The 26,919-nt window shown below is 42.5% G+C and overlaps 1 pseudogene; it reads left to right on the top strand.

Annotated features, from left to right (window-relative positions):
• Window positions 1-1,845: 1,845 nt before the first annotated feature.
• On the top strand, window positions 1,846-22,846 carry LOC133341669 (nuclear factor 7, brain-like; annotated as a pseudogene).
• The last annotated feature ends 4,073 nt before the right edge of the window (window positions 22,847-26,919 follow it).

Raw genomic sequence — 26,919 nt, 5'->3', positions numbered from 1 at the left:
TTGCTGATGACTGCTGGGCTTTGGCTGCCTGCCTCGGTTGGCCTGGGGTCTTTTAATTTTTGGTAAACAAAGAATCGCTCGCTTCCGACAGCAAAGCAGCAGCAGCGGCAGCAGCACCGACCCCCGTCGCTCGCAAAGAGACGTCTCCATCTTTAGCCATTCTTGTTAAAATTTCGACTGCTGCTGCTGCTGTCGTTGTTGTTGTTGTTTACGTCGTGTTGTTGACCAATAACGGCGCTGACTGGAGCGGCGGTGCTGTGCGCCACTTGTCAACACACACAAAGAGCTCACGACTTGGTCTGTCACGGCGAGTGCTGAGTGGGGGACGTTCTAAACAAGAGTCCAGGGACTGAACATCGTGACCCGGTGTGTATAATAACCCACCACCACCACCACTATACAGTCTACACATATACTGCAGACGTGCGCGAATTGTACAAGTACACCGTATGAAGTGGTACACTGTTACGTGTGTTGTTTTGTTTATTTACATTAAACACAGTCGGAAGTTTCGGCAGACGTACTGCTGCTTTCAGGATGCATTGGATAATGGTGTGGTTGTGGTGTGTTTACATCGTTCAGGTTCAGCTATTTGAGTGTGACCTTTTGTTTTTGACATGGCACACACACACACGTGTGTGTGTGTGTGTCACCGCAGTGGATAGCAGCATGCGTGTACGCAATTCTTCTGCGGGATGTGTACTGCGTGAACGCGACATGCCACGTGTAAGACACGCACACACATCGTGATGCAGGATGCAGTGTTTAAAACGTAGGCTTTCGCGACCAATATTATTCATAATCAACGTTTTTGGGTTTAGATCGCGTTATTTATAAATGTGTCGTAACCCTCCACCACCCGACACGGCCAATCAGTAAAAAAAGTGTCACGTTGACAACGTGTCGGGTGGTGGGTCGGGTGGTGGAGGGTTACGACACATTTATAAATAACGCGATCTAAACCCAAAAACGTTGATTATGAAGGATGCAGTGTGTTGACGTGTCGCGAGCCAGTTGTTGTCAATCCACTGCTGGATGAGGGCCACGCGTCTCCCAAGACGTCACATGTCATCATGGGTGGTGGTTGTTTGGCCATACTTTCGCCGCAGTGGTGATGATGATGATGGGGTTTCGTTCCCCCTTTTTGCTTCGGCGAATGTCTGCAACAACAACAACAACAATAAAATGTCAACCGACCGGTTTCAAATATGTGGAACAAAGAATACGGGACAGAAGCGGTCCGCGTTCTCTTTGCCTCTGATTAAATCGACCGATCCGATGAGATACGCAAGAGTTGTACTCTACTATGCCCCTGTGTCTATGCCCCCCCCCCCATCACCACCACCCCCTTAGCTCAACCAACCCGCACTGCATGACCGGTATGGTGAAGTGTGGTCAGTTAATGACATAACCCGCACAGCGTGGGACGTCAGGTATTCCTCATACAGCAGTGGGTATGTAATTAAACATGCGTGTAGATTTACATTCACATCCATACACAGCACACGTGCACTGTTACCACCACTGTGCCTCCATTCATTATCGGGGTAACATGTTTACATGTATTGTATTGAAAAATACATTTTAGGCTGTGACTGGTCAACTCGTGGCCATTTTAAGTTAAGTTTAACTGACCTATTATTATGTTTAAGTTAACTATAGCAGCGATGTTAAACCGAAATAGAATACCCAATGTAGGTTGTGTGTTTGTGTGTCACATACTCGGTGCTCCATTTCAGTTTGGATCGAACCCGAAAACCTGCTTCCTGGAATTATTTTGGTCCCACCACATCCATCTCGCCTTATTGGTCTATCACGAGGCAACACAGATGTATAGGGTGCGAAATGATTGCACTATTGTGGGTAGACGTACATGATACTCTAGTGGTAGTGCCTTGTTCCAGTAATTGCTATTCATAAGTTCAGCAGAGCATGCTTTCTAGAAACTATCGACTGAGAATTTAAACTCTGCACATAACTCTATGCACTGGTGTTACCTGCAGTACTGTGTGTAGTGGGTATTACAGTTTAAACCAGCATGCAACAATAGTTAATTGTATCAGTCACGTACTCGTCGCCCACCCATAATGTTATCCTGGCTAACTTCTGTTTTGTGGCCAGCAGCAAACCAGACTTATTGAAGATATAATGCATACGATAAGAGTTCATATCGTTCGTGAGTTGAGCAAAGTCACGAGAACTTGGCAATAGAGGTAATTGGAGGGAATTCCAAAGTGAGTTGAGCAGAGCGAGACGTAGGAAGAGAAGAGTTTCACCTCCAGTATGGTAGTTGAGCACGGCATGGATGAGACAAAACAGTCTGGGAGACCGATTCCTCAACAAAGGCTGGAGCAATCGATACGTGAACTTCACTGGAGCAGCAGCCATGACAGTTGCGTTAGAAGAGCGACGAGAAGGCGGCTGACCGCCCGTGAGGTCAGCGACTGATTGCAGTGAATGAGCGTGTGCGCCTTCGTGTGTTTGTGTGCACACGGACAGAGAGCGAGAAGCACTTCGCCCGACGGAGCCGATGGCGAGCTGCGCGCCCAGCTTGCAGGAGGAGCTGACGTGCTCCGTGTGCCTGTCACTGTACGACGACCCCGTGCAGCTGCAGTGCCGCCACAACCTGTGCCGCGCCTGCTTCCGCCGCATGTGCGAGCTCAACACCTACGTGCGCTGCCCCGAGTGCCAGACGGACGTCACGGGCCGCCGGGTCGAGGCCAACATGAAGCTGCGCAACGTGGTGGACAGCTACCTCAAGAGCATCACCAGCGGCGGCGGCGGCAGGTTCAAGCTGGCGGGCGGCTGCCGCTCCCTGGACGCGTGCTCGTCGTCGTCGTCGTCGTCGCCGCCGTCGTCGCCGTCGTCCCCGTCGTCGCCGGCGGTGCCGTGCAGCTTCTGCCGGCGCGATGCCCAGCGCCCGGCCGTGAGGACGTGCGCTAAGTGCGAGGTGTCCTTCTGCGAGGAGCACGTGCGGCCCCACTACGAGAACAGCTGCTTCCGCGGGCACGTGCTGCTGCAGCCGACGGCGCGGCTGGCCGAGCGGCGCTGCACCGATCACGACGAGCCGCTGAAGCTGTACTGCGCGGTGGACGACGCGCTGGTGTGCAGCGTATGCGTGCTCGCTGGCGGCCACCGGGACCACCCCGTGCGCACGCTCGCGCAGCACGCGCATCACGTCCGGGTGCGTGCGCACGCCGCGGCCGAGTGATGTACGAGTAATGGGTGATGTGGTGTGGTGGGTGATATGGAACTGATGGGCGACGGATGGATAAATGGGGTGACGGATGACTAGAAATGCAAGGTTTTTTTTTACGTGTGATGGCTGATGAGTGAGTAGATGGGCTTTTGGTGGAATCATAGGTAAGTTGGGAGAGTAAACAGGTGATTTGTGGTTGTGTGGATAGACAAGTGGATGGGTGGATAGACGAATAATGGTTGGCCAGTCATGTGGGAGTGGAAAAGTGGCGCAGTGGTTTGGGCACTGGAGCTATGAACATGGCGACCTAAATTCAATTCCTGGCCATGGCTAATATCAGTGGCGAGTGGCACTTGAACCGGTTCTGTGTGTCTGCAATCCTGGTGAGGTCCACCACGGGGCACGGCGCCTCCCGGAGGCATCAGACCAAGATACGTTCCATGATGTCTGGGTGATTTGGGTGGGGTGATGGGTGGTCAGGAGGATGAACAGGTGATGGACAGCTGGGTGATGGGTGGATAAAAGGGTCTTGGTGGGGTGATGGATGGATGGATGGAAGGATATTCAAGTGGTGGCTGTATTGGTGATGAGGGATGGGGTGAGAAGACTGGTTCTAGTGATGTCATAGGTGGTTGGGTGATAAGGATGGGGTGGGTGTAGGGTTTTTGGTGGTATAATTGGTAGTTGTGAGGGTAGACAGGTGATGGGTGGTGTGGTGTTGAGTGAGCATGAACAGATGGGTGGTCCGTCGTAAACCAACACCCATCTATGGTGCATATGTGAAGACCTACCCGCCCTCCTACTTTAAAGATTATCCAACAACACACAAATAGCACCAGGCACCAAATGCAAACGTCTCCTAATTTAAACATGATGTTTGCAATCCATCGGGCACAAGTTGTCTAAAGGGATGCGGAATTAAGCCACTTAGCTCAGCTCGCAAATGATATTCGGTAGTATTTGTGAGAATATCAATAAGTATAGTGCAGTGTTTTGAAGATTAAATTCATTCTTAGCTCTTACGCTTATCTTCCCACCATTTTCAGGAGAAAAACATGCACAGGTTTTCTGTACCATTACATTTTCCTGTAATAACATTCTACTATTGGACTTGACGGAATATCTCGGGTAGAGATTGAATACATAACCGGACCCATTGACCATCTGATGCTCCCCATGTCTGCTATTTTAATACTGCCAAGCCCTGGCACAAACAGTATGAGCATGCAACATCACAGGATCACACCGTTGTTTAAATATAAGAATGTACAGTACATCGTATAACCAAGTGCATGTATTCTAACACAGCCTCCATAAATTTTGATTTAAAGCTTTCGTGACTGCAGGGATTCATATTATTGCTTGTTTCGGTAAAGTCACGTAAGAAGGGAAATAATAAAATAATATGAAACAATAAAAAAATTAAAACAATAAACAATATTATTTCTCTTCTATGTGACTTTACCGAAAGAACCAAGAATACAGTCTCCTAATTTTACACAGCAGTGCTTCCCTTACACGTGTTTAAGATAAAGATAAAAACAATTAGAATCAGCTCCTTAATTCCCCTTTTCCAATATCTACAGTTAAATTCCACTTCGACCTCACTTAGCACTGAAGATGCGTTCCTGAAGGAGTGAGCACTCATCAAATCGGCACGAAATGGGGTCATTGTATCTATGGGGATGTGTCCCCGACGTCGTTATTTCTTACATATGAGGAATATGAGGGCCTCATTTGGGTATCGGTGATAGTGCTGCTAATAATAATATTTCAGATGGTCAACATTTTATAAGTAAAACATTTTTTTTTAATCATGTTTTACTATAATAACATCAGTGTTATGTCCTGTAACTCACCAGGTGCATCCACCTAACCACGACCCACAGCTACCTGACGCTCAGATCCACCTCGGCCCACCTCATTTCAACATTAAAAGTGATGCTTTGCTCACAATTTCCAGCGCTAACAATTGCAGCCTATATTTCAGACATGATGGGTCTAAAATGCTCACAAAAAACACGCGTAAATAAGGCAGAGGCCAAGACGGAGTAAACACACGTCAGCAGGCGGGTATTCTTTTTTAAGCTGGCTAACTGCAGAATGGCTCCAGGCACACTGTAATAACATTGAATAACAAATTATGTAATAACGTTTTCAAAAAGTAGGTTTTTTTGTATTCGTAACCACGAATTGCAACAATCGAATCGCGGAGGGTGGGCGGCTGATTGGCTCAGAGCGTTCGTATCTCTCATTGGCTGAGAGAATGTAAACAAATATGTCAGGGCTGCATGTTCTCCCACGTAAGTGCTTTTTAGATTTTCATTTTTTTGTGAAAGTGTTCTACAGGACAAAGAGCGCCATAACGAATGAGGGTAGCGAGGTCTGCCTGTACCGTTATTGAAGAATGAGCAGATTTATTTTAAAATCATGAATGCAACTGTTGGAAATCATCTCCAAAATCAAACTGAACGTGATAATTTGGTTTGTTTCATTATGTATGTTGAACCTCTTTTGCACCATACGTAGCCAACCGTGCTAATTGGAGGTGCGGGGAAAGGATAAGAAACAAAACACATTACCCTATCTGTTTCACAAAGCATCTGCTATAAGCACTTTACAGATCTCAATAATTGCACACACAAATATCAATTCAAAGTCTCACCTCGCGATGGCATTGAGTGTGTTCATAAGGCTGGAGACTAAATCATAAAACCTTGATGACAGAGGCAATCACTCAAGTCATATTTACGTTAAATTTAATTTCACCCATACCTCAGTTTCATGCTTGAACAAGTAAATAAAACCACAAAGTATATATATATTTTTAAAGATTAAGTTACGTCATGCTTTAGTTTGGCAAATGAAGCGCATAACCCCTTCAATGTTCATACAAGTTCAGTGTTAATCAGAGTTTTCAGATGTGGGGTTTTGTGGGTTTTTACCGTGAGCGTTTTTATTTCTCAGGACCTTCTGGAAGACAAGACCAGGAACTTGGAGGGGAAGATAGGGCTGTTTGAAAAGTTCCTACAGCAAGCTGAGCAGAAGAATCAGGAGATTGAGGTGACACTCTTTACAAAGAGACGCGTTTTCCTTCATGTAATATTTATCCAGCATTTTGTGTGAGCATGTATATTCACGTTTACAGTTCATCTTGAACAAGGAATCGAATAGTCTTCTAATAGAGCTGTTGTTGAGTAAATGCGTTATAGGTGGATCAGAGGTCAGAGTTCTGAGCTGTCATGGGTAAGGTCCTGGGTTCAAATCCAGACAGTTGCTTCTGATTAATCCGGGTCCTCAAGTATAGTGAGTTGTTGGTCTTAGCAACGAACCTCGTGTCATGAGCAGAGTGAGGTAGCAAGTGCTTCCGTCTACCGTGTATGAAACAGAAGTCACTAGAAGGATCTGAGCGGTAGCTCTGCTGATATCGGCTTCTGTGGGCCGTTCTCCAACATGAGCGGATGCACTGCTCTGCGGGAGATGTCTCCTGATATGCTGCCGATAGTTAAATTGAGATGAAAGTCGGGTGGGGAGGGGTGGGGAAAACTAATATTGTATTGAAACAAATGTGTTACACGACGCAAAAATCCGCTAATCATAATTACGGGTTTTTTTGTTTGACCGCGCGCCGAGAACAGCTGAAGACGGACCGTCTTAAGAAGGAGGCGTCGGACATGCTGGACACCATCCGGCACCACCTGATCCAAGAGGAGGAGAAGGTGCGGCGCAACATCGAGAAGGACGCGACGCGCGCGCGCCAGGTCGTGGCCGCCGCAGTGGCTCACGTCTCCAGCTCGGACCTTAAGGCCCTGCCACGAAGTGAAGACCACCATAGAGAAGATCACGGAGGAGAAAGACGACTTCTACCTGCTCAAGGTGCGTCGCAGATCTCTGGGAGCATTCCTTTGCACTATCACAGTGCGTCTGCGCATGTAGGGCATACATGCACGCGTGTGTGCCGTTTATCGATATCCACTGCCGAATGTGTGTTTCTCCACATCACAGCATTGCATCATGACAATTCATCAAATCGCTAGGGGTTGTGAATGGTTATATTATTTCACCACCACAATACACTGAAGGATGGGGGCATCGCCCTGCAGTACAGTATATCTTAACCAGATCATTTCTTAATTACCCACAAGTGAATTTTGCAATCATAACGGTCTCTCGTTCGTGATGGTTCCATGTCTCTCTCACAAATGAGTGTCTCGTATTGGGTTTTCACCTTGTTTAAAATAAAGACAAATGTTGTGTGTCTTCAAGAGTATATGCAGTAGCTCTTTGTACAGAGATTGACGTTCATAACTGTTTATTTTGCAGGCTTACAGCAGCCATGTAAAAAGGTAATTATTTTTTATCATACTTAAAAAAAAAGCTAATTCAGTGTATATTCTGTACAAACAACAACATTGTTTACACTCATGATTGTGCATTCGTACATAAAACCAGCCGGGATCGATATCATTATGTTTTAACTTAAATGTACTCTGCACCAAATGCCTGGTGGCTGAGCAGTAAAGTGAACGGCTCACAATCGGAAGGTTGCAAGTTTCTACTCCTGGTTTGGGGGTTGACTCGGCCCCTCTTCCATCCAGGCTCAATAATATTAATTACCACTTTGTTGGAAAGTGATCAGTGGTTGTCCTATGGGTAGCCTCCTCCCCCGCCATAGATGTGTGGAACTTCCACCGCTGGCTCAGGGCTGCCAACAGGAGATGCTTATTTGAGCAAAGAAATCACTTAGACTTTTGACCTTGAAAATGCACTAACAACCGCCGCCTGCTTATCCCCACAGTTTAAACGCCTGTAAGCGCCATCGCCGTTCCCAAGATCCAGAGAGACTTTGAGGTGCAGGATGAGGTTGTCCCGGCCGACTGGCTCCAGCGGGTCGTCAAGGGAATCCCCATCAACGAGCCAGGTTAGCAGGCAGCTTGCACGCCAACACAAAAGCTGATTGGTTCAGGGGAGGTGATAGTCCACGTGTCTCAACGCGAATGTGTTCGCAGCCAACATTATGTTTGGCCAGATTGTTTACGTGGCCTAAACCTAAAAATCATTGATTAATTCTAAGGCGGTATTTTTTTCCCGCTACTGCTTTGCTGTCGTGACAGGGGGTAATGGCACATTTGCACTCGTCACTGTCGGCACCCACAGCTGTTCTCTCGTCCCATACAGTATCGTTTCCCCATGGGGGCACAGTTTGCCGTTCCACAGCTTGAAGCGTACGTGTCAGGCACTGGGCTCCTCACACTGGACACCTCACTGTACTAAGGACCCACCTTCACTTCCTCTGTCCACACACATTACGTAGAATATATATCTTGTTTTTGTGAAAGATCTCATTCAAAGGTCAACTGTGATTATAAGCGCCAGCATTGAAATATATTAATGAACACAGCAATGGTCAATGTAAAAGACAAATTCTGATGTTTTTCAATTGCCTAGATATAGTATATATGTATCAACCATTCTCAAACAAATAAATATCAAATACCATTGTCAGGCTTTTGTAGACATTTTAATCGGTAGAAACTAATTAATTCATCTAAGTTCTCACAAATCAAGGCTTAATTAAGAAAAGCATTAAAAACTAATTATAAAGATGGAACTACATTGCGATTGCATGAAGAAAGTAATAAATGACCAGTTTCAGAAGATGAGTTAAGCATGGCGATACGATCTCACTAAGGCTCTTAAGTAACATTAAAATATATTCAACAAACATTGGATTGGATAAAAAAAAAAGTATATTTGAGGAAAGCATTATAACAACAAATGGAAATTAAATATTGGAAACGATCGAAGAACTTAAGAAAGAAAGTTGCATATTTGGGCTCAAGATAAATATAAGCAAGTAAAAAAGTCCCACACAAGTTTGCGAAACAAAATAAAATCACTTGGTGGGACACAACTGGAAAATACAACGCAATATATGCAGGGTATCTCTGTAAACTTTCGAAGGCAATTAATGAAATACAGTGAATGAGAGCAGCGGATAGAATATAGCTGATGATGAATGATGAATGAGCATAATAATACTTTACATTTGTAAGGCGTGCTTCATCCATAAATCAGTTTCATGTACGCTTCACCCATCAGCCAGAGTGGCAACATTTTAAGAGCACTGAGCTCCTCGCACTGCTGGGACCTTGGGTTCCAATCTGGACGGCCACCCGTAATTATTCCCGGTTTCTAAGATTAACAGGTTTGATGGTTTCAGATCAGTCACCAATAACTACACACACAAAACTATAGTTCATTACTTAGTACATAGTTCGTCACGAAGTTCATCACTTTAGCAATGAACTTAGGGACGAACTATGCTGAGAGCTCAAATGTATTCGTATGTCAGATATCTGGCATGTGACGTACCACTGTTTAGAGTGCATGAAGCAGCTCCGTCTGATGTTGCAAAGAGAGAAGCTCCGTTCAATGGCTCTCGAGGTGGTTCTGCCATGTTGTCTTCTGGTGTAATTTCTCCAATATTTGGATCTGAGAAATCTGGAAGGATATACGAATCGCTCAGATGACACTACTGTCATAAATACTGTATATAATGTTTAAAATATATATTTCCAGACATCTGTTAAAATTCACTGCTAGAGGAAGACCCCCAAATGCTATATTAGTCACCGGGGTTGTTTTACCATAATTTACCACACTGGCAGCATAGACAACATAGCATAGTACATTACAACAATGTATTTTTCTGCACTGCCCTTTGTTGCTCACCACAGCCTCGCTGTTATGCATAGTCGTCACCCATCCAAGCACTATCTGGGCTCACGTTTTTTTATCTTCCAAGGTTCTGACGAGAATCGGCGCAATCTGGGTGGGTTTGTCAAAGGCAACAGGGATTTGTACTGTATTTATGTTGATACGCGATCATCACAGACAATTGCAGCAGGATGTGCGCACGTTATTCAAGGTGTCTCCCCACTCATCTCCTGTATATCGTTTATTTGGACTGTCCGTTTATTGAAATCAGAAATTACTCTTCCAATAATTTATTGCATTACTCAACAAATCCTATAACAAATGGAAACTAGTTTGGAACAAAGGTTCACTTTTGTTCCCACGTGTGATACTGGACGGGAGGTGATTAGTGGGGCTTGTTGACGCCATTGACATCATCAGCTACGTCATACTAGGCATGGCTTATATGGGGGTTTCTTGCCTTCATGAGGCAGGAAGTCAGGGTGACCACTTATTATATTTATAAGCATTATTTTATTGTTTTTCAAGAGGCGCACGAATACAGTGGGAACATCAAAAGGGAGAGCAAAACAGCCGTTTAACAAAACGTGCAATTGATACAGTGGGTGGGCGACCACTCTTTTGAAGGTGGCCCAAGTAATCAACTGCGTAAAAAGTAGTCAAACACAATTTTTTTTTAATCGCTTAAGTGACTTCATTTACGAATCCGTCCATCCGAGCGCTCTAATATGAATCCGTTCCAGCTCTCTAATCCCATTCCTCTGTCCTGCGCACTGCCGTCAACCCCGTGCAGAAAAGGCGAGCCTCGCGTTCGAGGGCGCGGTGCAGCACGCCATGCTGCGCATCTCCAACGAGGGGCGCACCGTGACGGTGTCGGCGCACCCGCAGCTGGGCTTCGCGGGGCTCTACCACCCGCCCCACCGGCGGCACGGGCGGTCCGCGCGCCCACGCGGCGAGAGGCAGCTGGCGCACGCCCCGTTGCCGCTGCACGGAAACCCCTTCAAGGACATGTGGAACATCATGTGCTCGCAAGGGTTCGCCTATGGAAGGTGGGCATCGCCTCACCCCACCATCGCCAACACCACCACCAGCCCGGTGTTGTTTTTGGTGCCCTCGTGTACTTCACAGCGATCAACGCATTGTCGAAAGCGTTTGCATCCTCCGCCTGGCAATGGTACCTATGGTTCCTTCGGTAGATGTGTACAGTGCCGGATTATCCTCGTAGGAAAAGTAGCTACATATGCTACGGGCCCCGCACTTTCAAGGGCCCCGCACTAAATGCTTTCAAGCTATCTATTCCTGTTGAGTGATTCTGCACTTGCTCTATTACTATAGTACTATACTGCCTTCAACATTTATGAACGACTGGGTGTTTAAGGTTAGCGATTTTTTTTATTATCTAGGTGTATAGACAATTAAAAATACAATTACTTTACTATGCAAGTAAAACATTTGTGTTTTAATAAAAAAAATAGGGCCTCTTTATAATGCTACAGGCCCCGCACTAGCTTAATCCGGCACTGGATGCGAAAGTGTGGATGACTCCAATGTCGACTCATGGAATTTGGCATGAGCGCAAGAGGCAGTCGCTTCATCGACTTTATTGATTGTGGGCACACATTGATGACCTCACACCATCTATTTAAGGCCCAAGACTGGAGGACATTTTCACAATTCTGGCAACTGCGTAATGATGCTGGTTGTAACTACCAGGGAAATGTAATTTGTTTGATCATTACTTCAACACAATATTCCTTGCAGGTTGGTGAAGGCAGGTATTTTATACGTGGGGACATAGTGCAGTATAACAGTTTATTTTACTGCACTGTCCTCTGTTGTCCACCACATAGACCCACAGTCTATAACACCTGTCTTATGCGCGGTGATCACCTATTCAAGCACTGTCCGAGCTCAATCCCGTTTTAAGCTTCCGAAACCTCAAGAAATTGGGCGCTTTCAGAGTGATTTGGTCATAAGCTGAATATTTAGGGTGTTGATGCATCTTTTTTTATTAATAGTTATTAACGCATGCGAATAAGAATATTTTTACGTCCATGCAAATTATATCTAAGTAATATTTAAGCTACTGGAGCAAAGACAACTTACAATGAGATTTTTAAATCGACACAACAAAACAAGAGTCTTGATTCACATGAAGGTCACAATTCATCAAACTTCTGGCAGGGTGGGATGGGGCTGGCGGTGGTGGGATGCGTGGAGAACTATTACATAGCTACAAAGTATTGGAAACTACTTAAGCTCATCTTTTGTTTTGTCAAAGTGTAACTGAGTTTTGACTTAATTATCCTGATATAAACATGTGTTAGTGTGTTTCCAGCCAGGTGGCTCAACGGTAGCGCAAGCAGCTCACAATCGGGGTTGATAAAATAAGTACCACTTGGTGAGGAAATCAACAATGGTTGTCCTATAGACTTGCCCCATCATAGCAATGTAGAATTTGTGTCCACTGGCTCAGGGCTGTAAACAGGAGTTCAGTACCGCCTCAGTGATCATTTGAGCAGTAAATCACTTTTACTGACGTGTTTAGGGTGTTGCAGTGGTGCTGTATCTTTTTGTATGATGGTCATTGTTGTTGCTATCAGTGTCTGTCACGACCACCACTCCAACCCACTTGTTGAATGAATTCACTGCAGCTTATTCCCAAAGCAGAAACTCACTTCAATGGTACTCTATTAATAGGAGATGTACAGTGCATCAGGGGATCATTCCACAACTGGTAGTAAAACATACAAAGACACGATGTTGAAGCAATAAAATTATCTCTAAAATAGCCAGTCAATCTGTAAATTGCATAAACAAATTTTATTTTTTAAAGTGCAGTGTTATTGTTAGAATTAAATCTATTCTTGATGTTCTCAATCATTATACGTTTCGTTCGGAAGATGATTCATTCGTGTATTTTGTAAAGGGTTCAAATTTAAACTGAAAACCAGAAATTCTGACTAAACCCAGGTACATGGTATTCATAATGTGAATTCAAAGCAAACAACTTTTGTCACGTAATAATGTACTTTGCACGTGTACTTATTCAAATCCAGGTTGCAGCATAGACTTGTGTTTTCATGCGCATTTAATCAAGTCTAGGGACCTTGAGAAGGCCCATTAAATGTCCATAACAAGCTGTTAATTTTTCGATTTAAAGCTTCTTTCGTGACTGCAGGGATTCATCTTCTTGGTTCTTTCGGTAAAGTCACGTAGAAGGGAAGTAATAAAATAAAAAATAAAAAATTATGTTTTATTTTATTTATTGTATTACTTCCCTTCTATGTGACTTTACCGAAAGAACCAAGAAGACGAAGCTGTTAATTGTACTAATTTACCCATTCTCTTTAATTCCTGAAACTGTGGTCATTCTTCTGACACTGCCAAGTATAATTACATGAAAAATTATAAACAGATCCGCAGTGCATGGTAAACACCTGGAGCAGAAGACATGTACTTATTCACCACTCCTGTTACAATTTGGGGGGGGCTACAATTAAAGATTGTGCTCTTTTGTAGTTTTTATCATCTCATTTGTTTCGTGTTTTAGTTTATTTTTTTTTATTAGTTTTGTTCATTATTTTACTTAAAGGAATAACATAATTTTTACAAATTGTAAATTGTTTTCCTGAATTGCCAATTATCGATTCTTATAGGCACAATTTGATCGGTGTATCATTTGCATAAGAACTGATTTTGTTTGACGAACCTGTGCATCGTTACATGCCGATTAGGCAGCGGTTTCCAACCTGTGATCTACGGCCCACTGGTGTTCTGCATGGCCACGGGAAGTGGTCTGTGGAACTGTTGGTAAGATTTTTTTCTCACAAAAGACCAAATTTCTAATGCACGGTGGTCTGCAAACTGTTTTAGGTTTGGCTGCAAACTTTGTTTTAAATTTCACAATGGTCTGCAGATCCAGGAATTTTGAGACCCACATCTATACAGTATATGTTTATATGTGCTCCTATATGGAAGGTAGGCAGTATACTCTTAGGTTTTTTCGGTAAAGTCACGTAGGTAAAAAATAAAATTACTAAAAGTATTAATAGAAATAAAATAAAATAATAAATCACGATGTTTCAGAGGCAACACATGTCTCCGTCATCAGGTGGGACCATCACAGCTAAAATTACTGCATCAAGGTAGGCAGTGTTGGTGCTGAATTAGAGCAGCACTGACCTTGCTGTTTGGAGGGGGCTTCATCCAGCAATGGACTGACCATGACTGATGATGACGACGACGACGATCTCGCCGCCATATATATATGCATACGTCTCTCCGTTCTACACAGGCACTACTGGGAAGTCATGCTCAGTCCGAGCATGACTGGCTGGGCGGCCGGCGTGGCCTACCGTCAGGTGGAGCGCTCGGGCCCAGAGTCCCGCCTGGGTCGCAGCACTTCCTCCTGGGCCCTCGAGTGGGTGGCCAACTTCACGCCGCGCTGTACGTTCTGGCACGCCAACGTCACGACAGTAGTGCAGTGCCCCGGCGTGCCGCGTCGCCTCATGGTCGTGTTGGACGTGGACAGGGGCAGCATTGCATACTACGACGCCGACAGTAAGCTGGAGATTTTCTGCTTCGTAAGCAAGTTCTCGGAGCCCTTATACCCATGCTTCTGCTTGGGCAGCCCCAACGATTTCCTCACGCTTGTGTGAGCGAGCGACCACGCCGTTTGTCCCCTGTGGTTTTGTTTACATATACAACTCCTTTGGATTAAAATTCGCTCGATGGCTGTGGAGAGCACTTGAACCTGCTGTGGATGAGGTTTGTTGTTAAGCATGGCATAATTTGGCGATGTAAAACAGCGCAGTGGTTGTTATATGTGCACTGTTTATGCATTGTTTTCTGATTTGTATTTATTTCAGGATTCGAAATTCTTATAAATATATGGCCCTGGATTTTTTTTATATTTAGTTATATTATGTACTTTGTGTGGTGTATTAGCCTCGGTCAGTTTCCATATTGTCAGATACGTTAATGCTTAATCGGAAATAGGTATGTAGTTATACATACACATACACCCAGTATAAAGTTAACATAAAGTTGAATTATAACAATTGTTTTGCCGTGACCCATAAATATAAGCAATATTCAGCCCATCCAGTAGTGTATAATAGTGGGCTAAATGTGACATTTACAAGGCATTCGATTCTTAATATACAGATGCTGCACAGATATATATAAAAAGGTTTTAATAAGGAGCATGTGGGATCATTAGAGCACCAGCAATCGGAGCAGCTGAAGGGTATGCACGCCGTGTCACGTGACACCGAAATAAACCACCCGTGACTGCCGCTGCAACTGGGGTAATTTTTACTGCACGGTAAAACCAATTACAGTTGTATAATGTTGGACTTAAAACTGTGTGAAATCATATTTTCAAAAACATTGCTTGCTGCCTCAAGTGATTGTAAATAAAGCACGGAATATTTTCAGAGGATATGGGAATTGGCAAGCTTCTACAGTACAACATTACAATATAATGTTGTGTCTTACCAGCAAACCATCTGTGCAAAAAGTCTAACATGGACCTTAAATTGTCTCATGTGCATTAAAACCATTGAAAACACCCACTGGCACACTCGAGACACCCGGAAATCCTGCACTGGATCTATCTGGAATACATTTGGCTCCGAATTTTGTAACAAATATTTAACAGTTACACTGTTATAGAGTGTATTTAAAATAATAATATTGATGCACTCCGAAACTTTCTGATCTACAAGCCGCCTAGGAGACAGTAGTACAGCAAGTGTGTTCTTGAACTTGTTAGTGTTGTCCCCCCCGAGTGCAAGGGTTTCTCTGGGGACTCGTTTCCTCCTCCATGCAAAACACTCCTCCACATGGAATCGACTCAATATCCCAATACATAACCCTCCTGAAAAAAATCAAGCATCTATGGATGAATAGATTACATAAAAAAAAATACGTTGCCAATAGCTTAAAGCTACTGGCAGACCTCGTTAAATATAAAAGTAATAACATCCTTCTGTTTGACAGGGAACAATCTGGGTACTCTGAGCTTGTTTTGTATGCTAAATTAAGGTTACGTGATTATAAAGGTATTATTAGCTGATGTTTTAGCACGCATTGATATTCGTATCCCACTTTGGGATCAAGCTTGGCATAATAAAACAAAAATCGGAGGCAGAGGATGAACTTTAGGCAACAGAAGATGCCAAAAGTCAAACTATTTTATCCGATTTTATTTCTGAAATTGTACATTGTTTTGATACCCCCTTGAGTGTGGGTGGGGTGTATAAAGAGCAAAGCCTCATGTATATAAGAAACTAATAAAAGCCTTATTAATCTAATAATGGACTTATTTTTCATCCCTATCTCAATGTACTCGTCATCAAGATATCGCCAACAACTTTCTGCGCTTCGCCAGATCCTGTAGCTGCTGCTGCTGCGAATTAAGACATCACCTCCAAGATCTCCCCTAACAGTCTTCCCACCATCTTGGTCTTAGGGATTGCCCTTGGTCGCTGGACTAATGGAGGCCACTCGAATGCCGGTCACGACAAAATCGGCACTTCCCCATCCTCCATCCGACACACGTTCCACCCAGCCCAGCCTTTGTAGGCCTAAGCCTCATCTACAACAACTGCCATGTTCTATTCCAGACATCTTTATTGCTTAACATGTCTTGCCAGGAATGTACTCTCGTACAAGGTTACATTATAATGGCAATGTGCATGGTTACCATGGAAAATAAAAAAAAAATTGTGACATGCTTTGCCTAATGCTTGCACCTCAAAACTGTTGAGCACGAGTTGTTTTGCTTCCTCAGTCATTCAGACCACAAATACTTGGGTCAGCTAACCAGAGCAAAACAACTCTTACCAAGGTGTAGTTTAAATGCATATGGATCCCCCATGTAATTATTAAGACTGGTGGATGTATTGCCAGTAGGTCTGGTCTTTTAAATATATAAAAACATACTAAAGGAATTGCTTCTTTAGTACCTTCAACAGTGAAAAAAATGACATTAATATGCCTATTCATACTGAAACTAGTTTTGTACATTCTGTAATAATTTACGAGCGATTATTGTAAGTGATGTACAGATATTTTGCCTTTGAAAAAAAAAACTTGGTGCTAAAAACTACTCATACTGAACTTGACCAATGTGAAGTATGCAACAAGTTTTTGTAAGGTTTGTTTTGTACTGCAAATGTTACCCTTTCGTTTCTGTACCAGTTCTTAGCAATTACTGTAAATTACCTTGTATCCAATCGGAGCCAATTGGTGTTTACATTAGTCGGTAGGACAGTCTGGATTGTGAAACTAAGATTGCGCGATGTATCTTGTCGGACGTAACATACAACATGTTCTGTAACCATTCCGCAGGACTGAAAAATAAGTGGCTGGATTATGCAACCCCACAAAAATAATACACACAAACTCATATTTTCTCATAATTGTTGCTACAAATCAACATTTTACCTGGGTATTCCTATACAGTAGGGGATAATAAAAAATCAATCAGTAGTTTGAGTTCGTGAACAGTTTGATAATCAAATTGCACTTTGCACACCACAGATTTATATTACTATATTAAATTAAATACTGCAACGATATTGAACCTTCTCGATTGAATTGTGGTGGCCCATTACATGGCAATTCGACCCTGGCTCATTGTCGAGCCACTGATTTGGTTACTAAAATTATTAAGATGTAGAACCAATTACCATCTTTCATACAACCTTGAAGGGTTGCTACTACAGTACTAATTGACAACAAAGTTTAAAATGTTATACATAGCTTTTGATTGATCTAAACAAAGCCATTATTAAAAGACAGCTTTAACAAGTGAAATGCATATATTTATTCGTGATTATTTACTTGCATCCATTGTACGGTTGTGTACTGTATTATATAATCATGCAATGATATTGCATTGTTACGAGAGGGAGGTATTACATAGTCTCAATTACATAAAGCTGTTTGAGCACTTTTTATATGCTAACAGCAATTAAGCAGTTGGTAAAGGTAAAGATAAAATAATTGAGATTTTTTTTTATTTTACAGTGAAAATAAACTGCTCAACTGGATGATAGTGTTAAACCAAAATAGTTTTGAATTTACTAAATTAACGTTTTTTTTTTCGTTTTTGGAATTGCTCATTGGCCCATTCTCATGTTAAAATTAACACCCACCCATATAAACACAGATATTATTGAAAAATGCATGCTTGTGTTGATTACGTGAACACTTAATAATTAAAATCCACCAAAAGCTTTATTTGTTCACAACCCACGCAACATTTGTTTTATTGGCAGGAAGAAACAGACGGAGCTATCATATTGCGGTGTCAATTCTCCCGAAGGGGCCGTCCATAAATGACGTCACGCGATTTTGGACGATTTTTTACCCCCCCTCGTCACAAAAAGTCAGACCCCCCTCAAATATGACGTCACAAAGCTCTGCCCCCCCCCCCAAACCATATTTCCATTTTGAAAATAAAACATGCTTCAAATCGCTTTAAACTATTGTCATTGTAGTGCGTATTGAATGTGGCGCTGCACTCTGATGTTGTAGGAGTGTTGTTATAACAATTAGTGTTAAACTGACAATTAGTGTTGTTATAACAATTCGATATTTATTTAAAAGTTGCGCATTTTTATGTGACGTCACATTTCTCACCCCCCCCCCCCCTCGTCACACATCGTCACAAATGTCTGACCCCTCCTCCCCCCTAGGTGCGTGACGTCATTTATGGACGGCCCCCGAGTGTTTTCAAGCTGCACAATTTTTTTAAATCATATAACCGATTTAGAGAGTGCACACGGGTTATACAACAATTTTCTAATGCTATATGCACCCAGTAGCATTAACTGCAGTGTCGCTTTCCGCATTAACGATTGAGGACTTTGAGATACACACTGATGATACTCTCTGAGGTGTGCAGCAACAATAATCTATTTGTACACACACCTGTAAAGGTTTCTAAGCATGGTTTGGAGATACAACTCACACAAGTAGGGCTTAATTTTGTTGTATCTCATATGGGAACTCGACGACCTGGCTTCTCCGAGTAGGTCTGGAGGGAACTTGAATAACTGAGCATAGGATTTGCCCACATCTAACAACACGTGCCAAACTCCTCGATATTGTGTGCCGTTTTCCTCTAGATCAGCAGGCTATGTTATGAACAGGGCTCAGAATAACACCAAGCTTGGCAATTATTCATAGGAACAAAGAATCCGCACTTCTTGGTGAAAAATTACACGGGTTATAATTGCAGCATGTTCAATTCAGATTTTGAATCCAGGCAAAAGAACATTCGAGTGAAAATACATTGTCAATTTTTTTGTTTTTAGGGGTAGATTTTTTTAACTTAAAATTCGTTTGGATGCATTTTATAGAAAAGGGTGTACTATCAAGTAATTTTGCAAATTCTCAACATTATTATACAGAGTATCTGTTTTTCTTCAGTCAAAAACAAATTGGGATTTTTGCTTATGCATATTGTATGACTATTTGTGACAGAATAAATCAGTTTTACATTTTATATTTGTAAAAAACATGTTTGATATTCCACGGACACGCAGCGAATCTCAATGTATTATGCATAGAAGAATTTTTTTCTCAGTTCTACCTTTTCATGTTAGTATTATTAGTGAAACTGTTTAGGAAAGAATATCCCTTTGGTGTCAAGTGTTGTTTTTATGCACATAAAACAATCTGCATGCTCCAGATATAGATATGCAGCTCCCCTCTGAATATTGCTTGGAATCACCACAACACCATGACTGTTCCTGCTACGTCGACATGATATTTATCACGTTATTTTCTACGTAAATTTCACCATTTTAGTAACTGTGCATAAAAGAAAAACGTACAATCTGTACATTACAAATTACTCGTATCAGCCATTTATCCCACTCTGTCGAGGCTGACAATGTAACATTGGCCACTCCAGACCAATGATCACATAGTGCTAATGTGCATTTGTTTTAATATATATTTGAGTATATGCTTTGTATTAGCCGTGATTTTATGAAAACTTTTGTTGTTCAATTCAAAGTGTTTGAATAGTTTGTTTATAATCAAGTGAGCACTTATTTGCCACACATGTATATCCTGTCCAGTTTTTTTTCGTCTCAATGGTCATTTTTCTTAAGGCAGCTTTATTTTAACGTTTGTCTACTTTGTGACACAATCCCTCCTACATCCAATTGTAATATATAATACTTTACAACATTGCCTAACAACAATGCATAAACTTCTTTATCGGATGGTTCTTTCCAACATAAACACCGAATACTTGCACTGAAATGCGTATATATGTTTTGACAAAGTGTGCATAGTTGTTCATTTGGGCATAGTTTAAAGTGATATCGTAAAGGGTGTTATGGTTATAAATTTGTACTAACCTGGATCCAATGTATTCCTGTCTTGTAAAAACCACCAACAAAGTTTAGGCTTTCGCGACCAATGTCATCCATAATGTAAGTTTTTGGGTTAGATCGCGTAAATACAAATCTGTCTGTCGCCTGATGAAGCTAGTTGTAATTACTGGTGAAAAGTCGTACTCAGATTGTAAATGGTGTGGATTTGCTCTTCAACACACCAGTGTGATGTACTGGTAACGAATTGGCATGTTCTGTTTACGTGACAAACCCTACTAATTGGCTGTGTCGGGTGGTGGCGGGTTTAACGACACATTAATATTCACGTGATCTAACCCAAAAAAACTATATTATGAAAGTCCACAAACGTTAATAAAGAAAGTGTCATGAATTTGAGTACAGCCTTTTGTGAATCCACTGCTGGATGAAGGCATTCCGACGACAAGTCGATCATGGGGGTTGTTTGAGCATACTTCACCATGTTGGTCAGTGCGTATGGTGAAAAGTGCAGGATTGGTTCAGATATCGCTCACCACTGATGTTAACCGTGGCTGGGAATCACACTCAGGGTGCCAGGCTCATAATTCAGTGCTCCTCCCAACGAGTTTGAAATTCAGGAAATATGGTTCCAATCTCTGAACTGTTTTCAGAACAGTGGTAAAACATAATTACTGCTATGGTCATTAACCAATGCACTTGATGTTGTCAGCAGCCCATGCAAAGATCTTATGATATTCACAAGCTTCCAACCTGAGCTCTTTGCCCTGGAAAACATGATTATGAATGTACCTGCGCTTACACGTGGTCAAGCTCTGGTCAGTAAAGGAATAAATGTATGCACACAGCCAAAATAAAATACATTACAATACAGTGTTCATTGGTCAGGTGCTCGGTATTCTAAATCACACCTCCATGTCATGAAGGTATATTTTCCTAGCATATCTAACTCTGGAAATCGGTCATAATAAAAAGAAGCTTCAAGGGCTTTGTGTTATTGTTACAGTGAATTCAGAATGTTTACGGTAAAAAAAAAATCCGTTTTGTACTAGATCTAGTGGAAAATACATGTTTCAGAACCTCTTTGTAGATATACAAATTGTATGTTGCATGACTCCAATAAGTACGTTGGTAAACACTGGCTGGATATTCATTATAGGCTCAAATGTGCTGTTGCAGTGCTTTAAAAACACTTGTAATGTATTACATGTTGAAAAAGTCTCAAATGTTAATTCAGTAGTATTTTTTTTATAAGCTGTACAAGTACAGAGATAAAGTTGAACGAACATTTTAAGTAAACTACTAGATTCAACAACTAAATGTGCATTAACATGCTATTAAGAGGCAACACTGCCAATTCATATTGTAAGTCAGTCCCTTGTGACCATAACCCATGTATTTTGTTCAGTCTTGCCAGCCATATTGCCTTTAATTAAGGCTCACGGAATGAATAACATGCTTTTATATATCCCCTTTAAGAGCTAAATATAGTCGAATTAATGGTGAGTCCAATTAAGGAAGCTTTCTGATGGAAGCAGCCAAATTGTGCCGTGCTTGACAGCCATGCAGGAGAAAGTACAATACAATTCATCACACATGCGCTTTAAGTGTACTGTGGCATAACGAAATTTAACAGGGTGCAAAATCAGAGGAAATAACATTCACGCCTCACATAGGTTAACAATTACCCTGTGTTCAGCAGAGTCCGGTTGTGTACAAAGATCCCCTGTGTAGCCTTAACAAACTGTAGGGGCAAGTGCTGTTAGCGAGCACCTATGAAGGCCGGAACGGCACACGAGGGGGTGGGTGGCCAGCACCACGCCCAACCGCCTTTGTCTCCCTAGTGGCGATGTTTATACACCGCACCAGGTACTCATTTGAGGCTGAGTCGACCTAGGGGAGGCTCGGGACTGGTTCAGATAATCGTCACTGGTGTTGGCCGTGAGCGGGGGAATAGAGCTCGTGTCGCTGGGTTCATAGCGCAGCACGCTCCCCGCTACACTACCGCTACCCGGTTGTGTACCTCCAATGATCCACAGCCATTATGGCTCCAATTGTGTGATTTTTTTGTAACTATGCGATTAATGGAAAAAGTTGCCCTCTGGTCTATAAGTATCATTAGACACATGTCTCAATAAACCAACACGTGGCGTGGATGTACTTTGTAACAAAAAAAACATGTCTGCTTCTGTTAAACTTAGTGTTATGGCAATAAGAGATACGAGTGTAATAAAGTTAAGATTATTCAATACGCCAGTGCAGCTCTTGAGTGGTTTGATTCATTAAACAGTGCATTGTATATTAAACATGCCATGTGGTCTATTGATAATTTCTCCCCCCCAAAAATCACTTTTTGGGGGTCAGGACTCCTTGGCAATAACTGGTTCGGAAGGAATATACCAGTTGTTACTTTACACCTTGACTTTTTTTGTTGAGGGTGCAAAGCAACACACATCTTTATCAAGTTAGCCGCTGAAAATACACTTTTAAATAATACACCTGAATTATAAAGAGCTAGTGTAATTGCCTGTCGTATGACGGGTTAATACAAATGTAATGTAATGAAAACGTGTAAAATGTAAAGATTTTATTGAATTTATTTAATAAAAAATCTCTTATCACATTTTGTGTGAATTGACGATCATCTCCCAAACGTTTTTCTTGTTGAATCAGCACTTTGATGTTGGTTGGATGTTTGCAAAGCAACATCAAGTTGTCCATGGGAAGAAAACAAGGTTCGTTGAGATAAAGTCCAACAGACTCACAGTTTGTCCTTACGACTTATTGACAGTGATAGCAAATGCAGGAATGATTGGAAACTGTGCCCCCATTGAAACGGCTGTATACTCTAAGGACCTGAAAACTCAAATTTACCTGTAAAAGAATACAGATAAACCGTATGGGTTGACAGGTATGTCAGTGAAACTGGTTAGGGTTCACGGTTAGATTACTTGTTAAACTTATTCTTACAACCTCTTTCATATCAAATTCTAAAACCCACTTAAAAACTCGAGACAATGTTGGTGCATTCAAATCAAGGCCGTAGCCATGGAGTCAACATTCGGGGGACCAAATCTTCCAGGGGGTCTGGGGGTCGCCCCCCCAGAAAAAAAAAGTCTAATTTGAAAACTCATTTCCTGCCATTTCCTGCCTAAAATATTTAAAAATTCACCAACACATAGGATAGACTTTTAATTTATTTTGAACAATAATGTCTAATAGTGTATTGTATTACATTGCTATGTTTTTTTCTTTTTAACCTGTATGTATTGGCAGAGATGAGGGATTAATAAAGTACAACCATAATTACAATCATATAAACAGAAATCTATTTTATAGCAAAATATATTGGGAGGGATATTTTGAGCATATTTGGGGATGTGTCCCCCCCAACAATGGCGTAGCTAGGATATTTTGCGCCCGGGGACGAACTATAAAATTGGCGCCCCCCCCCCCCCCCGTTTAATCACATACCAAAATGTAATTACATGACATGTAGGCTGTGTGTGGCGGGATATATAAACTTTTAGGTTGAAGTGTAGATTTGTGCAGTAGTTTCAGGCTGCCGCGCCCGCCGCAATAAGTTATAATGTGACGTTGTAAGCCTCATTTTGGCGCCCCTTTACCTTGGCGCCCGGGGACACGTGTACCCCCCTGCCCCCCCTAGCTATGCCTCTGCCCCCCAATATATATTATAATTACGGTCTTCATTCAAATTTACAGTTTGTAGCTGTAAAGACTGTTAACAATAGCGAGGCAGGATAATTGAAAAGTTGTTTTCTTCCAAGGAGAAGCATTAAAACAGTGTGCGCACACTACAAGTATTCATTGTAATTCTTCAAGATTTAGAAGGCCCACATTTTTAAATCCTTTATATTAAGTTCACTTGCTTGCTTGCGCGCTTACGACCGTGCAAATCTTTCGGTCGTTTTTTAACCCACTTCCCGTGATCCAATCGAGCTGACATTTTGCATACAGACTCGTTGTGCGTGACAATTTATTTTCGTGAAAAAAATTCCAAAATTTTACACTTTTTAGGAATTTTATTTTTTATTTTTAATTACCAATTGCTTAATGGTGGCAGGCAATCATCTGACCCATAGGTGGCAGCCATCTCAAGCCAGAGGACGAGAGGACTCTAGCCGCCACGCATATAAAGGATTTATAGTGAAAAACTTTGTTTTTACGGGTTAATTTTTTAGTGTTCACCACAGCTTTTTTTTTTAAACATCAGCATTGTCGTTTGGTTAAATATGTGCAATGAGTTTTGCTGACATGGTACAGAATTGATTTGAAGCTTTCGTGACTGCAGGAATCCATACTCTGGTTCTTTCGGTAAAGTTACGTAGGTAGAAAATAATAAAAGAAAACACGACGTTTCGGTCGCAACACAAGCATCCGTCTTCAGGTGAGAACATGATCTGCTGTTGTGGCTTTATATAGGCACGGGAGGGGGGGGTTGTCGAGTCGTGGCTGTAGGAGTTCACGGGGGAGATGGGGGGGGTGCAAGCACAGGTGGGGCTTGAGAAATTAGCAAGTAAAGGAGCTCGAATTAATAATCGGACGACAACCGGGTGGGTGAGTGAAAATCACAGCAGTTAAAACTTGTCGCGGTTTATCACATTCTTCCAATGATTGCTCAATCTGAATCCATCTTCTCGATTAAAGTTTTGTCTGTGTTTGTATATCTGGATGGCTTCATGAACAAATCTCTGATGGTGGCCAGAGGGTTTGCAGAGCACCTTGGTCTCGGAGAAAACAATGTCATGTGTGCCCACAGCGTTGAAACAATGATCCGCCACCGCCGAGGTGTTGGTTCTGCCGTATTTCAAATCCGCTTTGTGTTCGTGAGCCCGGTCTAAGACACGTCGCTTCGTTTCACCAATGTAACTGCTGCCGCAGACACAACTCAGCTTATAGACACCAGGTCATTGCATGTCCGGAATCGCATTGTTCACCGATGGGATCAAATCACGGATTTTGTGTACTGTATTGAACCGAACTTGGATCTTGTATTTGTTCAAGATTTTGGCAATCCTTTTGGTATCCCCTATGTATGGTAAGGGGATGGTTTTAATTGGGTCCTCAGATGGTTCTCTACCCATGGGATGCAGCTTTGCGGATTGTGCGGTCAGAATATCCATTCCTCCTGAGAGCCTGGCATACGTGTTCAAGCTCACTGGCTAGGTGGTGCTGGTCAGAGATGGATTCGGATTGAGCAATCATTGGAAGGATGTGATAAACCGCGACAAGTTTTAACTGTTCTTTGGTTTTTTCGGTAAAGTCACGTATAAAAATAAAATAATAAATTAAATAATAGCATACGACGTTTCGATTGCAACACAAGCAATCATCATCAGGTATAATGATGATAATGATGATTGCTTGTGTTGCAATCGAAACGTGGTATGCTATTATTTAATTTATTATTTTATTTTTATACGTGACTTTACCGAAAAAACCAAAGAATAATTCCTGCAGTCACGAAAGCTCCAAAATTAAGATTGAAGTTTTAACTGCTATGATTTTCACTCACCCACCCGGTTGTCGTCGTCCGATGACTAATTCGAGCTTTCACTTGCAAATTTCTCCAGCCCAACCCGTGCATGCACGCCACAACCCCCCCCTCTCCCCCCTGCCTATATAAAGCCACAACAGCAGATAATTTTCTCACCTGAAGACAGACGCTTGTGTTGCGACCGAAACATCGTGTTTTCTTTCATTATTTTTTTCTATCTACGTGACTTTACCGAAAGAACCAGAGAGTACGGTACAGAATGTGTCCATGCTGAGGTCTCGAGTTAATACTCTCCACTTATTAACCTGCTACAGATACAATATGAGACCGGGCATAAATAAAAATGTGCACACATCAGAAAGTACGATCAACGCTGCCCTGAAACAGCGCTTTGCGGCTGCTGGCACAAGAGGAGCACTGGCACACCGACAGAACCACGCGGCGATGGAACATGCGGAGGAAATACACGGTGCTGTGGAGGAACTCGAGTGCAGAATCTGTTACCTCATCTACCATCCTCGGACGAGAACCGCCAAGTTGCTCCGCTGCGGCCATACATTCTGCAAGACTTGCCTCATCAAGCTGTCTTCTCACGCCTACACTCAAGGCCTCATCTCTTGTCCCTACTGCCGCCAGGTGACCGTGTTGAAGAAGGGAGGTCCGCTCGCTCTGCCCATCAACAAAGGTGTAATGGAAAACCTGGCAGCGCATATGCTGAAGAAAAAAGGTGTGAAGACCCAGCGCAGTGAGGTGGTGACATCGATGGACCATGTCGGGTTCACGGGCCTTAGAAATGCATCGCTTCAGCCCATCTACAGCATCAGTGGGACTGTGCCTTGGACCATTGCCTCTGCTACATCAGCTGCTGGAGACTCCAGTGGAATGCAGGACCACAATGCGTACGTCGTACCAATAGAACTCGTGCTCTCACGGCAGCAAAGCATCCACCAGAGGTGCAGTTTGCTCATCGTGTGCTTTTCATTCATCTTCGGAATGCCCCTGTGTATGGTAATTTTGTTTATATTGTGTGGCTGAATTGAAATGTGGCCCATACAATATTTATGCAATGATAGTTTACCAGTCCATACATGGAGGTGAATAGAAGTGAACCAAAACAAACC

Source organism: Lethenteron reissneri, chromosome 12 (assembly GCF_015708825.2).
Source record: "Lethenteron reissneri isolate LAM-NWPU_2019-01 chromosome 12, ASM1570882v1, whole genome shotgun sequence".
In the NCBI taxonomy this organism is placed as follows: Eukaryota; Metazoa; Chordata; class Hyperoartia; order Petromyzontiformes; family Petromyzontidae; genus Lethenteron; species Lethenteron reissneri.
Note: the sequence above shows the minus strand (reverse complement) of the source record. Positions and strands in the feature narration are given on the sequence as shown.